Below are 17,884 nucleotides of genomic sequence, written 5' to 3'. Positions count from 1 at the left end.
ATCAATACATAACTGATGTGGCCAGGGCACAAAATCATAGATCTTTTCCTTATCTTGAAGAAAAAGATCTTCGGTTCTATGCCCTTGCACCAATCGCGTACAGACCACGTAAGGCATTCATCGCGTCTCTTAGAAAACCATTAGACAATTTTTGTTATGTCTCACACCTGTTCACTTACTTCCACAATGGAAAATTTCAGTACCAAAGATTTTGAACAATCGGTGTCTGACGAACTACAAATTAAGATGGGGAAACATTCTCAATTGTTTCTTAAAATGCTGGTACTTGTCTGTAGTAAAACTTGTCTTTTCCTTTTTCTCTCAGCCGTCATTGTTATTGTCCAACATGGTTGGGGTTGGGGACACAAAAAAATTCCTATACACAAAAATTTGACCTATATTTCAATATATTTGTTTAAAGGAACTGAATGTTGACATTGACACAGATGAAGACAAGGGTTGAGATCGATACCCATGAGATATATTTTCATACGATTTAAAACATAAGTTTAGTATCTCACAAAATATATATATTTATTACTATGATTTCCAAAACAAGGAATCATTCTTCTTCATCCATTACTTCTTCCTCCACCATTTTGTTTTTTCATCTTCCCTACTCTTTCCTTTCTCTCGTCTTCCATTGGAGACATTTAAGAATTAGTTGGCGGAGAAGATGAAGAAGAAAAGGGCATCAGGTAGGTTGCAGAGTATTCATTGCGACTTGTACTGACCTGGTAGTTTTTGTTACTATTTAAAGAGTGATCGATTGTACTTCTTCTTGTAGGTTTGGATCTGATTCATTTCTTTCTACATGCTTCCTCGCTGAACAATCCTTTGAGCTACTGCTACAATAATAAAACCTATTTGACAAATAAGTTGATTTAATGACCAAAAAGAACAAAATCAAATTAAGAGAATTAATTGATAAATAACCTCGGATAAAGCTCGCCCTTAATGGTTTTTGTGAGTACTTTCGCCAAGCCCATTCATCTTTAGGGATACCCTCGTCTAGTTTTGCACACACAATCCTCTCTTGGACTTTCTTTCTGTTAAATAAAAAGAAATATATATATATATTAGCAAAATGAGAAATTTCCAGGCATGTATATCTATCTATCTATCTATATATAAAATATTATTAATTTTGTTTAACATTTTATTTGATTTTGGAGGATGAGGCTGCTGCTCTTCTTCGAGAAATACAGATGAAGAACTGGAGATGATGATAGGGGAGGTATTGATCGGTTGGGACTTGGGGAGGAATGGTTTGACAAGGTCGTCTTCTTCCTCAACCCTCAAAGGGGTTAAACGCGAGAGAGAGTTATCAATAGTCTTGGGGTTGATGAAACTCCTCACCACTGCATGCAGATCCCAATCGTTCTCCATTTAAATAACAAGAAAGAATGTGTAGTTGTTTCTCTCTCTCTCTCCCACAAACTAGTACTCTACGAGGAGGGACAGAAGGAGAGCAAAGGTACAACGCAACACTAACTTGAGAAAATGAGTTCTAGCATAGTAAGCTATGCCCGGTTTTATAGATTGTTAGTGAGGGTTACTTATTGCTGTTTTGCAAGATTTTTCAATCTGCCAAGATCTATCTTTAAATATTAATATTATGCGGCATGGTTTTTAAATGCAGATTGTAAGCAGGAGAATTAAGAAAAATCAGAAAAAATAAATCATTTGACATTGCTAGGACAAAATACTTTTTTAGAATCACTTATGATAGTATAAGGTTCATTTAAAATGTTTGAGGTTGTTATGTTATATGTATAATATGTATTAACTTGTGTAATGACAACGTGATATTGATACGGACGACGAGCCCTCGCGGACTAACATGTGGTTCAATACTCGATTTAATAAGAAGAAAAAAGGGTCATTTGAGATCTAAGGAAGTCTATGTAAGTTATCGTTAAAGAGTTTATTTCTCTTTAAAAAAATTTATATTAGTAAATAAAGATATAATAATCATTTTATACAATTTTCAAATGAAGGATGAGCTTGAAAATCTAAAGTCTAAGAAACCGGAGGAAGGAGATGATCCTATAACTGAGGGTCAAAGATTTGAAGTAGTGCTTAGACCAGAGCAGTCAGGATATATACATGCATTTGGTGCTAGTCCGAAGCCCACGTCATCTACTACTAGCCAATGGATCTGTGCTCACCTAGAAAAGAAGAATGAGGAGTTTAGGAAATAAGCTGAATCATATATGACGTGTTTGGAGTCATCGTAGAAGAATAATAGTGATATGGCTGCCCGACTAGAGTCCCAGATTTTCTACAATATTCTCAACTACATGCCACACTCCAATCTTAAGTTACCACCTTCCTTCAACAATTCAAAGAGTCATGACAAGTTTCTACCCCTCATTCTAACATGGTAAGATCTCTTTAATTAGGCTAAATTCATTTTATTGCTAGATTATTAGTAAGGTAAACATATATATATAATGCGATCGTGTGTGATGTATGGAAGGTTGTGATATACATTAGGAAAGATATTTGGAATGTTTGTATTATTATTAAATATTTTTTGAATTAGGAAAGTTACTGTTAAGTATGATTTTTCTCATTTATTTCTTTTTTTAATATCTTTATAAACTTATCAAGGTTATTTTTAAATATCTTTTCTTTTTTTTATGACGAGGAGATCATCCTCACAAAAAATCAACCAAGTCTAAAACTTATAACCCCATGAAAAATGGTTACAAACTAATCGTTAAAAATCGACAGTCCATGATTCTTCAATATAATATATTTAGATAAATGATCAAGTCATAAATTATTTTTTTATATTCTATCGTCTAGTATAATATATTTGTTCTTTTTTTAAGGGAGGTGATGAATGACGTGATGCATCTATTTTTTTTGTTAGAAGATATATCGAGCATATTAATATGAATGCTTATTGTGATTTCCTTATACAGATTAATATTTTTTAATGGAGATCTTCTCTTTATAATATAAGTGGTTTCTTATCAGGTACGTCATAATTACACATGTTCGAAATATAAGGGAGGTTTTGTTAAATTTTAATAGGCGTTTGGATTGGACTCCTTGGCTACTTCTGACTCTTACGGGGAGTTTGAAGTCGTTTGGATGCATTTGGATGAGCAACTCCTTCGAAGAGTTACTCCGCTCAAGAGCAAGAAATTAGTGTTTGTGAAAAAGTCGAAAAAACCTATTTCTCAAAACTCATCTTGCGGGGAGTCAAAATCTAACGGTTTGTTTTACCAAAATACCCTTAACTTTATTAATTTTCTATGACAATATCCCTAATTCATTTGCCCTAAATCAAACGAAAGAAACCATTTCTTCTCTATTGTTCCTTCGGCCTCCAAGCCCTCCATTACTGATTTTCGCTTGTTCAACTCTTCTTCTCCATTGTTCGTTCAGCCTGGTTGTGTTCTTCGCTCGTTCGGCCCCCCTTCTTCTTCATCGTTCAGCCTCCATTGTTGACTGTGTTCTTCATTTGTTCACTTTCCATCATTCGACCTCCATTGCCATGTTCTTCACTCATTCAGCCAACCAGGACACCGTCATCTTCTTTAGTTTCTCTCCCTCTCTCTGCAGATGAAAAGCCAAGGTATGAACCTTTTTCATCGATTGTTATTGCTCATATATCTAAGGTGAACATGGTTGCTATAATTTTTGGACTGTAATTTATGTTTGATTTTTTTATCTTTATTGAGTTGAAAGAACAGGATTCAATTAATAAAACCCATAAATTTTTTTCTTTTATTTTCATGGTGATTATTAGATCAGTCAGATACTCTGAGATGATGAAACCCACATTTGTTCTAACTTTTTTATTTTAGAAAATTATTCCGTTGTTGTTCTTTATTTTCATTGGGTTGAAAGAACATGATTAATTAGTAGATTAGAGACAGGTTGTGTGATGGTGAGTCTGGAGAATGAAAAACCGAGAGGGATAGAGGTTGATTGGGTGAGTGAAAAATCAAAAGGAATAGAGGTTAGTTAGGTGTTAATGGCTAATGATAGAAACTGTTGGTGGTGAAAACAAAAGTGAATGTGAGCCTTTAATATCTATAAAACACAGTGAAGGTGAAGCTTTAATGGCTGCAAGATGAAGGGGAGGTGAGTGGATTGATGATGATCTACAAGGCAAAAAAATCGAGAGAGATGAGGGGATTTTCTTGGCAGAAAAACGAAAGAGTGAGATGGCTTAATAGTGACTGAAAAACAGATGGAAGAGGGGTTGCTTGGGCTATTAAAATAAAGGGAAATATGAGGTGTATTTGCTGCAAAAGGGGTGGAATGGGAAGTGTTCAGGCTATAATGGATGCCAGGGACTAAGATTGAATATCTTAGATTTCTCATTCCGATCGGTTTATGTGATTTCTTTTAGAGACGTGATAATCTGACAATCCTAGGTGGCACACTCAATCCACTCTCTTGACGTGAAAACTTTAGGAACCATAGATTTGTGCCACGTGGGGATCTTCACTTCCCAAAGTTGTCACATCAAGAGAGACAATTGAGTGTGTCACGTGGGGTAGTAAGATTATCACGATTCTATCTTTTATGGAAAATGCTGAAGTAACATGGGGGTGGGGGAGAATTTCTGACATGGAAGTGTTTAGAAACCATAGATGCTTTTCAACTAGATACAGTACACACTTATATAGTCGAATATGATCCCACCAACTAACTAATCAAAATGTTTGGACTCACTTTTGGATCAGCCATGGCCCAAAGATTCTATCAATTAGATTTGATCCTCTAGAGTAAGATATTTTACTTTTTTTTTTCTCAATTGCTTAACTCAAATTTTCTAGCATTGAATTACAGTTATTGATAGGTTAGTTTAGTTCATTATGATAATAATTTGTTGTGCTTTATAACTTATCTAAGATTACTTCATTGTTCATCTTATCATCATTCACTGTACATTACTTGATCAATCCTCATTTAGTAATAGAGTCATAATAATTGTTGTTAGTTGATTAGTAGATTAGAGACAAGTTGTATGATGGTGAGTCTGGCGAATGAAAAACTAAGAGGGATAAAGGTTGATTGGGTGAGTGAAAAATCAAGAGGAATAGAGGTCAGTTGGGTGTTAATGGCTAATGATAGAATCTATTTTAATGGTGAAAACAAAAGTGAATGTGAGTCTTTAATGTTTGCTAAACAAAGTGAATGTGTGAGGCTTTAATGGGCTGACAAAGTTAAATCTATTGACGAAGTTGATGTAATTGATAAGTATGTGAAGGAAAATGGACAACAAAAGACCACCAAAGATTTGTTTTTTTATGCATCAATAGGATGTAATATATTGCAGTTTATAACAATTTTAATTTTAATAGCTGTGTTAGTTATGATATTATTTCTTAAATAGATATATGTAGATTGCATGTATGAGATTTGCTTAAGTATGGATATATACCAGGACTTGGTTTGTTTGAGATATCTTTTATATATATGGTAATTCAACAGGTGATAAGTTAAAACATCCAATTTTTAAGGGAGGTGCTGTCAATTTTATTAAATTTTTTTGAGTATACTGGATTTAAACACATTATATTAATATTTAATATTTAAAATATTATATTATATTAATATTTATACTTAAAATGTCAAAAACAGTATAGTTTGAAGGCATATTATGACACTAAAAAACAAAAAACAATAATTGGTATAATATAAGGGTATTCTGGTCTTTTTTCTAGAAGTCATGAGAAGTCAGTATGGTTCCCAAACAGACTTCCAACACAAAAGTACTTCTGCTAGTACTTTACAGAGTTGATTGCCAAATGCTCTTTCTACATAGAATTACTATTCCAGCTCCTGCTATTTGGAACAGTAGTTATGTTCCTGGTATCCAAACACGCCCTTATTTTCTAAGGAGATCTACTTTTGATCAATCACTACAAAATATGAGGTTTTTTTAGGCGGCTTTAAACTACCACCAATTTCATGAAAATCACCTCCAATATGTATAAGGGCGGTTTAGTCAAACCGCCCACTATAGTGGCGTCGCTAATTACTTTTAGTGGTCAAGTAAGGGCGATTTTAAAACTGCCTCTAAATATGATTTACGGGTGGTTTTTAAATTTTAAGAGGTTGTTTAAAAACTGCCTCTAATAATATAAATTTAGTGGTGGTTTTCAAACTGCCTTTAAAGAATATGATTTAAGGGCGGTTTTTATATTATTAGAGACTGTTTGAAAATCGCCTTGAATTAATTTCTATAATAAGTAGATTAACTTTACCTAATAGATTAAAACCGCCCTTAATGACAATTTTTTTTATATAAATATTATTTTAGGCGGTTTAAAATCACCTCTAATGTTGTAAAAAAATTTATTAAAATTTTGTTTCAAAATAAAACCTGCAATTATATAAAGAAAAAGAGCTGCTATTGACACCCCAAATTTCACTTATCATACTTCAATTTCTTAAGAAATGCTATTGGCATCCCACATTTTACTTATTATACTCAATTAAATATCACATCATAATTAGAATAAAACATATCATTCACATAACAAAATATACAAGGGTTAGTTCTTATAATGACAAATAAGTACTAATTGAAACACTAATAATGTAAACAAAGAAAATAAAATTAAGAAACGAAAAATCAGCTACTCAAATGTGGTCTTTCAACATTGTTGTATTCCCATACTTAATTATGAACACCATAATGTACTACCTGTAATCAATAAAAATTCATAGAAACATAATCAACATTTAAATAAATACTATAAAATTCATGTAAAAGATCAGATATGTGAGCGTAAGGTTACTGTAAAATTCTGAATTTTTTATTCGTATCTCGAGGAAAAATAAATAATAAAATTTTGAGAAAATCTTGAAAGTGGGACTTAGGGGTAAAACTCTAGGATGTTTCTAATCATTTTTAATGGAATCTGACCTCACTATTAGATTCAAAATGATCGAAAAATATACTTTAACTTGTAACCACGCTCAAATGCGAGTCCGAACAAAAAAGTTGAAAATCCTTGATTATCGAGGGACCAGGCTAAATAATGATTTTTTTCTAGATAAAAAATTGTTAAAATTTGATCATACCATTGGATTCGTAACGAAAAATTATAGAAAATAGACTATTTAATTATCATTTTTAGAGCACAAAAAGTCGAATTATCATCAAAAACGAAAACGATGTCAATTTTAGGGTCCCCTTGGGCCGAAAAAATAAATTTTTGTTAGAGATATAATTTGTAGAATTTGACCACACCATTATATCTGAAATAAAAAATTAGATGAAATAGAGTATTCATTCGTTACTTTTGGAGTTCAGATGGTCAAGTTATCGTCGATCGAAATAATAGGAAAAATATCGATTTCGTCCCAAAACTTTATATAAATAAATTTTTTAATTTTTTTTACTAATCATCATCATCCCATTTCGTTAAAAAAACCAGCTAACGAATTTAGGAAAAACAAATTGGTTTTTTCTCGATTTTCCAACTTCGATTCACTACGAACGGTCTGTCTTCCACCGCTGACAAAAAAAGGAGAAACGTCTGCAGCCTCGTTCTCTACAAAACCCACCCAACTTTCTTCTGTTTTCTCACCTTTTTCACCCCGTATCGAAAAAAATCATCCGTATAAATATACGGGGGTTTCGTAACTTTGACTTCGAATTTCATCTATTTTGGGGTCAAACCGTCATCCGTCGCAGAATGGAGAAAGGAAGACGGCGTCGAGATCATCGAAACCACCGGGTCAAACTCAAAAATCAGTTGTCTCAAAGTTCGATCCACCTCGATTTTTATGCCAATGGTCTCAATTTTCGCCCACGCACTTCGATCCTTTTGCACAGAGATAGTAAGGAACTTTCAATTTCTATTAGTAATCGTAGATTGTCAAAATTGCATTTAGGATTTCTTTAAAAATTTATGATGTATTTTCAAAAATATAGAATTCAATTGATTATTTCAAATTCACACTAGAACTTGCATATTGATATGTTTAATTGTATTTTATAATAAATTATACGTGTGTAGGATATTTCACCGAGTTTTTTCCGTCAGTTGGGCCCTATGTACTGCTCAGACCCCGTTTTGATCTAAGTTTTATACTTTTTCAATGTTATTGATAAAAATGAATTTCATAATTGAAAAAAAAATTTAATATTCAATGAACTCATGTTGAGTTGATGAATATCAGAAAGTAGATATTTTATTTGAGAGATTGAAAACTATAAAAATCGAAAAAATTAAAAAAGAGAAAAAGGGTATGGAACGGTAAAATGTCAGAGTCACACCCGAGGGGTGATGTTTGCATTTTACATTGTTGTGTTGTGTGTAGGTTGGTGAATGGATATCCAAGGATAATGTTACTGGTTTCATGTTTATTTAATTTCTGTTAGAGTGAGGCGTTGTTTACTTTTTCGTTCCATTATTTATTTTAGGCCGGGTGGGCACAATTGTATGGTAGGAAACTGGATATCCATTCTCAACCTTGTATTGTTAATTTCTCTTTTGTTTTCAAATGAAAAAATAATATATATATATATATATGTAGCTATTTTGTAAGTTGTTAAAGAGTCTGTGAATGCTTGAGAGATAATAATGCGTCATATCATCCGGAGTGATGTACTATCTTGGGATGTACGGTAGGGACTACCAAGCTCATACGTGGTATGGACGTATATGAGAGTGGAGTAAGTAAACTGGAATCTGAGTTTATTCCTCTCTATATTTATCAGTGAACTTGTAATGTAAAGGTGGTCGTATACGAATGATTTGTATATTTGGGAATCACATGCATGTTTAATAGGCATAGACGAAGATGATTAGTCAGTGATCACTAACAATCTATAGTAGTCGAACGTTTTGACACATCGAAAAGAGACCCATTGCTTACGGTCACGTCAAACGGCCACCCTGAGCCGGATAAATGGTCTCGTAAGTGCGGTAAACAACGACCAGCCACAAAATTAAGAACTAATACTTTATTATGAAACATTATGTCCCGACTGGGAACGATCCAGTCGTGAATCCTAACTCTTTAATTCGACTACTCCACCATTTTGTATTATGTATCTGTTGCCTTATTTTGATATATTAAATGAAATGCACATTTAATATTTTCATTTGATAAATTAGATTTATATAAATAGAAAATGTTATAGTGAATACTATTGATGGAAGTAAAGTTTATTCGTTCATGTTAGGAGAGGTTATTAGTGGAAATTGTTTGCTTCCCTACTGGGTAACCATTGTTACTCACCCTTTCCTTCTCTATTTTTTTAGTTTCAGATTCAGAGCGTGGTGAGGCAGGTATAGAGCGCAAGTGAGGATCATCTGGTGGGTCAGATAGACAATCAGAGTTCGTCACCTGGTGAGTATTGGGATTATATTCGATTTGTCTAAGAGTATTGTAGATTTGTATTGAGCGTTAGGACTTTTGTTAAAGTGAGGAATTTTTGTATAATCCTGTATATAAATTTCTTCTTCCGCACTCTGATTTATCGTACATTATTAAATATATATATATATATAAGCTTCCGTTGTTATTATATTTTGTATATATATGTAGGATAATGTATGTCATTTATCAGGTGCAGGTTGAACGCCTTGGAATGCTAACATAAACAGAAGAGACCATGCCGAAATTTCGAGGCGCCACCTAGTGCCTCGAGATCTGACATGGGGATTTGTGTTAGTGTTTGGCGGGGTGCCACTATTACAATGCAAATTGATTCCTACTAGAATAGTAATTTTCAATAGAGAAACACATATGCAAATCAAATAAAGAGTTAGGGTAGATTAATTAAGCTGAGTACACATCTATCCAAAATGTATTCAATACATGGACTAAGTACAAACACATATGCCCGGATTTTCTTGTAAATATATGAGACTAAATGCATGCATGTAAAATTTACAGTTTCAAGGAATGGATGCATACTAATACATCTCAAATTGTGTTAGCTAGGCAATGAGTGAAAATACCAGCAAACGACTATCCTTATCAAGATGAGAAGTTCATTCCTCGACTTTGTTAAAATAGAACCTTGCTCCCATAATCTGTTCTTTCATGAACTGTAGCGCCCCGCCAAACGCTAACACAAATCCCAAGGCCGCCTCGAGGCACTAGGTGGCACCTCGAAATTTCGGCATGGTCTCCTCTGTTTATGTTAGCGTTTCATGGAACTCAACCTGATAAACTAACTCCAATAATCCTGTATAAAGTAATATATCCATAATGAGTATGAAACGGAAAACGGAATAATTTAAGAACAACAAAAAGCGAGGTCAGAGTTGCGCAAAAAGGGATAGAGTTATACAGGATTACAAAGTTTTATCCTCACTCTAACATAGCCCTATCACTCGGCCCAAAACACTATGTACAACTTCTATGACGAACCAACTCCTATGAGAAATAATCCCAATGCTCACCGGGTAATGGGCATTGGTCGTCGATCTGACCAACCAGATGCTCCTCGACGGATGGCTCACCACTCGCCTCCCCAAGCACAGGATCTGCAACTAAAAAAAAAGAAAGGAAAGGGTGAGTAACAATGGTTACCCAGTAGGTCCACAAACAATTCCTACTAATAACCTCACCTAACGTAATTGAATAATCATACTACATTATTTCAAAACATGCAAGTTTTACAATTGAAACTACGATTAACTGGTACATATAGCCAGGGATGAGCAACTAAACAGTTTAAAAATAACACATAGCATCAATCATCCATACTCATTATACATTTTCCATTTTATGCAAATACAGTTGGCAACATTAAAATAATAAACATGCTTCTCAGTTTGTAATTCGAAATATAACAACAGATACATAATACAAGTGGTGGAGTAATGGAATTTGAGCATTAGGATTCACGACTGGATCGCTCCCAGTCAGGACATGATGTTACAACATAAATCTGGCTTTTAGTTCCTGATTTTGTGGCCGATCGCTACACTTATCACACTGGTGACCATTTATCCGGCTCAGGCTGGCCGTTTGACGTGACCGTAAGCAATGGGTCTCTTTTCGATGTGTCAGAACGTTCGACTACTACTAGATTGTTAGTGATCACTGACCAATCATCTTCATCTATGCCTATCAAGCATGCATGTGATTCCCAAATGACACTCTACTCGTATACGACCATCTTTACAATACATGTTCACTGGTAAAGATAAGAAAGAAATGGACCCGGATTCCAGTTGTGACTCCACTCTCATACGTGGCCCATACCACGTATAAGCTTGGTGGTCGCTACCGTACATCCCAGGATAGTGCATCCCTCCGGATGATGTGACGCACTATCCCTTCAAGCATTCACAAACCCTTTAACAGCTCACAAAATAGCTATGTATATATATAGTTTTTCATTTAAAACAAAAGAGAAATTAACAGAACAGGGTTGAGAATGGGTATCCAGTTCCTACCATGCAATTATTACCACCCGGCCTAAAATAAACAACAGTACTCAGCGCACGCGCTAACATAATCGGAAATAAACATGCAACCCTTTCATTAATAACCTGGATATCCTTTCACCAACCTACACACAACATACAATGTAAAATGCAGACATCACCCATCGGGTGTGATTCTGACATTTTACCATTCATTCCCTTTTCCCATCCTCTCGACATTCTCACTTTTCATCCTTTCAAATCAACTATCCATTTCCAATCTTTCAAAGTCATTCTTTTGGTCTTTCCATTGAAAACCATCAAAGTTTATTCAAAAACAAGGTTCCGATGATGCATTGGACTAAAGTTGTTAAAAACAAGGAAAGCTGGTGAAAATTTGGCTAAGTGTCGGAAACTCAATTTTTCAAAGTTCTCGGAATTGAAAACGGGTTTTTCGAAATGAAAGTCTCGATAACGAGATTCGACACCATATAGTTTTTGTAATCTAATTCAAAGTTATGCGAAAGTTATTACATTTTGAAAACGTTGAAAAATACGTTTTGTTCTTGAAAAACCAAAATTTGGATTTTGATCATTTGAGATTCGGATCTCGAAACCATTCCCATTATTCCGAAATGGGGGGTAAAACCTTAATTTCATTAAAGAACTTAAAGTAAATGGAAAGAGGACATTTACTTAAATGTTTTTAATAAAATGAAGGGTGAGAAATAGTGTATAGACAATGGGAAAGTCAAGCCAAGAGTTAGAACACAGTTCTGAAGAGAACTGTTTCTATCGGTGGCTGTCGGTGGCAAAACCATTGTTCTGTCGGTGGAACTGACAGATTGGTCATCGGCAGATGTCGGTGGGACCAACGGTCCTGGAGACAGCATAAAATTTTCTCACGTTTCGTCGGTGGTAGAAGCTTCATTCTGTCGGTGGGACCGACAGAATGCCTTCGGCAGGTGCTGGTGGCACCGACCCTTCCTGCCTACAGCCTGAACCTCACACGCGATTTTTGGGTTTTTCGATCCCTTCTTGGGATCTTTATTCCATTCTTCAAATCATTCAACCCACCCATGAATTCAATGTTTAAAACATGAATAAAACACATTAAATCTCTATTCCTAGCATGAATTTCAATTTAAAACAAAGATTTCTACAATTTAAAACAAATAATAAGTTTTGTTGAAATAACCTAGATGCACATTTCGAAATCTAAAGTTACCAATAGGAATTGAAAGTCCCCTACTTGTTTGTGGACGCCCAAGGCGATAAACTCGCACAATAATCGAGGATGGTGGTGAAAGAGTTTGTGTTGAGCTGAGTTTGATGCAAAGAAGATGAGGGTTTGCAACCCCTTTGACGACGGCACTCTCCTTTGCTTCCACAATGAAGGGTGGACCTAATTCTTACTCGATGAAACCCTCGGTGAAAATGTGTTAAGATTTACTTGAATCACAAGGCTGGGTTTTGGTGGAGGATGGGGAAAACAAATGAGAATGGATTAACTAGGAGTGTGAGGTTGTACCTATCGTCGTCGCCAATAACTTTGTCTTCTTCGTCGGAGTTCAACGGTCATTCGTTCTTAACGGATCTTGAGGAGAAGAGAGGAGAATCCTAGGTTTTGGGAAAAATCTGAGCCTTAGATCTTTTAGAGAAAAGGGAACAAATGAGAATAAAAGAAAGTTTACTTTCTTTTATAAGAAGGCTAATGGCATACTTGTAATTTCCCCATCATTTCTAGTTTCGACCGTAACTTGACTATCCGGACTCGAAAAATGACAAACGAGTATTCCATTTTGAATAATTTTTCACTACGGATCTAATGGTGATGTCGAATTTTCCTGATTCTCCCTCTAACGAAAATTTTACTATTTGGGTCCCACTTAACACGAAATTCTAGGATTTGTTAACTTTTTCACCAGAACTAGAATTCAAACTTGCTTACAGGCTAAAGTATATATATTTTGATCATTTTGAAACTAATGGCGAAGTCGGTTTTCAATAAAAACGATCATAGCATACTTCGAGCACTTTACTCTAAATTACCTTTTTCAGGATATTTCTCGAATTAACACTATCTGATTTCTTCGAGATACAAGTTAAAAACACGAGGTGTTACATGAACTCCCTCCATCCATCATAATCTTCTCTTTAAACATTTGTCCTGCAAAATATTAAAAAAAATCTTCGTACCTTAAAATTGGACAAGACCCAAAACAAATATACAAGGCTACAACAATTCAACCATAGTAGAAAATTTTGCAAGTGCACTTACAACACTACATCGAATAGTAGCATTTTCAAGAATTATGTAATTACAAATATACCGCATGTACATACTGGGTTCTGATGTCTTTGGCCCTTCATTTCCTAGAAAGTGAAGTATCTAAACACGTCAAGGAAATAAAACAAAGTAATATGAAAAGTAAATATGTAGTGAATAAGTATAAAGAGAACATATGCAAGGAGTTCAATAAAAATGGTGGGAGACAACAGATGAAGAAATGCTCACCTGAGTTGAAAGATACGTAAATCCACAAAGATGAAACAATCAACTTTCTTTTGCATCCGGAATGCCTCTTATACGGATGATGACGATTGAGTCAACAATTGCCTTTTTATACTCAAAACCCCCTTCATCTCTAAGAATGTTGCTTAAGACATTCATCTTGGAGGTGAATAAAAACAAAAAAAGGGAAAGTTAAATTAACCTAAAGCAAGAAGAACAATATGGACCCAAGAATTCAAAAAGTGAGGCAAAAATCTCAAACTTCTTTTTATAAGTAAAATGTAAGCATAAATCCCAATGATTTTTTTTTTTTTTAAGTAAAAGTCTTAGTTTACTTACAATGACCGATACTTGAGTGGAAACTTCACGCACAAAGATCAAATAGCTTCCATTACAATGATCTTCAACTCATTTGCAATATCAGACATGAAATTGGTTATTTGTTTCGTCAGGCGATTCACACTTGACTCATTGCCTATCCTCAAGAGTGTAGAGATAGCTAGTGTTGCAATGCTTCTGTTTTGATATGAAATTAAGCTCACCATATCTATATTGCAATTTGTAATTGCCAAGGGTTGTGTCATGGTAACTTGTAGGAGACTAGAAAAATTAGATTAAATAAATAATTAGAGGTCCACAATAGAAGAAGTGCGATTAAAATGTACCAAAAAAAAAAAAGCAAGGAAGAACTAAAATTAGCTATCAATCCTAACTATTAAGTAGATTTTCTCATTGGCTTGATTAGCTCCAGAATTCAAATGCTTTCAGAGACCTTTTTCCATGCCCAGCAATGTATCATGGTATCTAAATATCTATTTATCTAATAAAAGAAACATTTACTTATTTTGTCTCTATTATTCTGTTCCATTGGCAACAAATTTAGTTCTTATTTGAACTTCCCAACCTAGCAAAAGAATCAGTTCAAACCTAGTGGCCTACACTTTTAGTACTTCCATACTTACAATAACGCCTCACACACATTTAGAGAGTCCAATACCCTTGTATTGCTATAATGTTAGCCAAAAATACTAGAAGTTGCACAAAAAAAGGAAAACAGAGAACAAAACAAAACAACTAGAAAATATATTACATAAGTAGCATATAGTTATTATAATTTTCCATGATAAGTAACACCATGTGATCATTGAAGAGAAATATATACCAAAAAAAGAGCTAGTTGTAATTTAAAGAGAAGAGAACCAACCATGTTTAGAGTACAGATTGCAGCAAAACGAAGCACCGGCTTGGATGAACTCAAAAAGAGTTGTAGAACAGTGATGATCGGAATCAGTTCTTGGTTGGTCACATCACTCAAATCTGTTATTGCTCTCGCAGCTTCCAAAATCACCATTTCTGCTTTACTTTGCATACAACCCTCAAGATGATCATAGAGAGGACCGACCCCTGTTTGTGTGTTCAAACCCGATTCACGCATTACCTGCATGATTGTTGTTTAATTATACTTCATAATAAGGATATAAGATCTGGGTCATGCAACTATACATATTATTTTTGGTAGGAAAAGTACCTGAATGGCATATCGAATCAGAAGGCACTGAGCCAAAGGTGAGCAAACTGTTCCTTTTGTAAAGCTGATAACTAGCTTGCTCACTGCTAATCGGTCATTCTGTCATATCTGCAAGTTGAAAATCCATTTACATAGTCACCATCTTAACAAGTCTAAATATTTCATGAACTTGTTATCTAATACAATTCAACATTAGGTGTTATTGTTATGAGGTACTCTTTTCTCACATAAAACTTTCCCAATGAACTGCGAGAAAGAAAAATATACAAACTACAATATCAAAATCAAAAACACAGAGAACAGTTCAAGAAGTGTTATTGTAATATTATGTTGGAGATGTTCTTCTAAATTGGTGGAATACACATTTTAGAAAAGCTTTGAATTTCGACTGTCCATGAATTTTGTAGAGATGCTTCCTATTTATTTTCAAAAAATTGCTATCTCCATTACTAAAAGAAATTAATTCATTTTTTTTTTGTTATTTAAAGAATTCGGATACATATATTCCCTATTTTAAATCCCCATGTCTACTCTGGTGTGTGAACCATCCAAAGACGACATTTTAGATAAGCCAACTGTATAGTGACAATCCTCACAAAATTTCAAACCTTTTTTTTTATCCAGCTTGACTTTAATTTGAAGAATCCAAACTGTTCATTTAAAACATTAATTTAATGAAATAAATAAGAATGTACCAATTTTTTGTGACAATTATGTTCATGTTGATAATGGCTCAATATATAGTGGGATGGTATAAAATGTAAATGGCAGTATGGGCCCCAAGGCGGGAAATGCAAATATAAAATGGGTTTGTTAGAAACTTTGGAAAAAAGTATTATTTATTCAAAAGATTGAAGAATGGAACTAGTAAAGAATAAAAATTTCTAATTGACTTACAAAGAAATCAAGCAAACCACATTATGGTGTCATGCAATTTTCATAAACTTGAATACGCATTTGATTTGATTACCAAAGCAAAGACCAACTTCAAATCAATATTTTTAAACATGGACGATAGGGCAAGGTCCTTTTGTAACCTAAAGTAGGAGGTGTAAGCCTTGAGGCATGGGGTGTAATCCTTATGCACACGAACTTTTAAATGAAAACGAAAGTAACAAGGAAAAAAACAATAAGATTAGATTCGTAAAAAGGATGTAAGATGCCTCATGAGATTTTACACTTTTTTTAAATAACACTCAGAGTATTATTTGGAAGACCCATCCAAAGGTGAGCCTTATGGAATAAACCTCAAATGCTTTTAAAATATTGCTTTAAATTATGGATTAAAAACCAAGTATGTTAATAAATGAAACAAAAGTTGCACTGTACATTACTCCACCTTTTGACAATTTCTGGGCTTGTCTAATTCATAAAAGGAAGAAGTCTATGAGGAAAAAATCCAACATTAAATGTAATATGGCACATATTATAAACAATAACAAAGTGGTAATGGTACCTAAAGTAAGTGAATTTCGCTAACAAGAACAGCATTAGCACAACAAGATTCTTGTCAACAATTGCTTGCTTCAAGTATCTTTATATTTGGGTGAGAAGGGTTCCATCAATAATTCTACAAAGAACAAGGATAGCATTGGCACTATACACGTAGATCTTGCTATTCATATCCTTCATCAATGAACTTGTAACAATTACAACCATGAACAACAACAACAAAAAGTTTACAAGTTTATGCTTTTTTTCCAAAAAAAAAAAAAAATTGAGTGAATTTTTTTTATAAAAAGAAGTAAATTTCAAAATAACCTCATCAGAAGAGGGGGAGAGTTCCTTGATCATCAAATAAACCATTCTCCTCAGTCCTATGTCTCCCTAGAAACTCTTTGTGATAGAAAAGAACACTTCTGTTTTTTTATCTATAAAAATACACGAAAAAAAATCCATAAATCATTTAGTAGAGAGAAATGTTTCCTTTAAAACAAGGAGAAAGAAGAAGTATGAAAGAAGATGGAAAGCCATCCACCACATTGACTATGCCTGACCTTTGTGAATGTCAACTTTCCCTTAGTTTGTCACCTCTTGGCTACCACGTATGGCCCTTAATGTCCAATCTAGTTCGATCATATTTTTCATGCAGAAAGTGATATTTTTGGAAATATTTTCATGTAAAAGTGATCATTTTTTATGCAAAAATGACCATTAAAACATGTCTTTAGGGATTCGATTATGAGATTTGTCATCTTTAACATGTCATTATGTACCTTTGCAAGTTTGTTTAGACTTTGATCTAGATTAAAATAGATCAAACACTGAAAATATTATACCTCAATTATTAAAACCTATCCTTATTTCCAATATTAGGGATATTTTTTGAACCAGGAGCTAGATATACTATAGAAGCATAGCAAACTTGTAACAGTCGTGCACACCCAAGACATCTATCATAGACACAGATTTCCAAGTCAAAGCTTCAAACAAACTTTTCTATAAAAAGTTATGGTCAAAGTTAAT

General features: G+C 34.0%; 1 pseudogene; it reads right to left on the bottom strand.

The window, feature by feature from the left end:
• Positions 1–13,575: 13,575 nt before the first annotated feature.
• LOC147381534 (coatomer subunit gamma-2-like) lies at positions 13,576–17,289 on the bottom strand (annotated as a pseudogene).
• Between the last annotated feature and the right edge of the window lie 595 nt (positions 17,290–17,884).

Source organism: Akebia trifoliata, unplaced genomic scaffold (genome assembly GCF_017979445.1).
Source record: "Akebia trifoliata isolate Shusen 1 unplaced genomic scaffold, ASM1797944v1 Contig00370, whole genome shotgun sequence".
Classification (NCBI taxonomy): domain Eukaryota; kingdom Viridiplantae; phylum Streptophyta; class Magnoliopsida; order Ranunculales; family Lardizabalaceae; genus Akebia; species Akebia trifoliata.
This window is presented reverse-complemented; position numbering and strand designations above follow the sequence as displayed.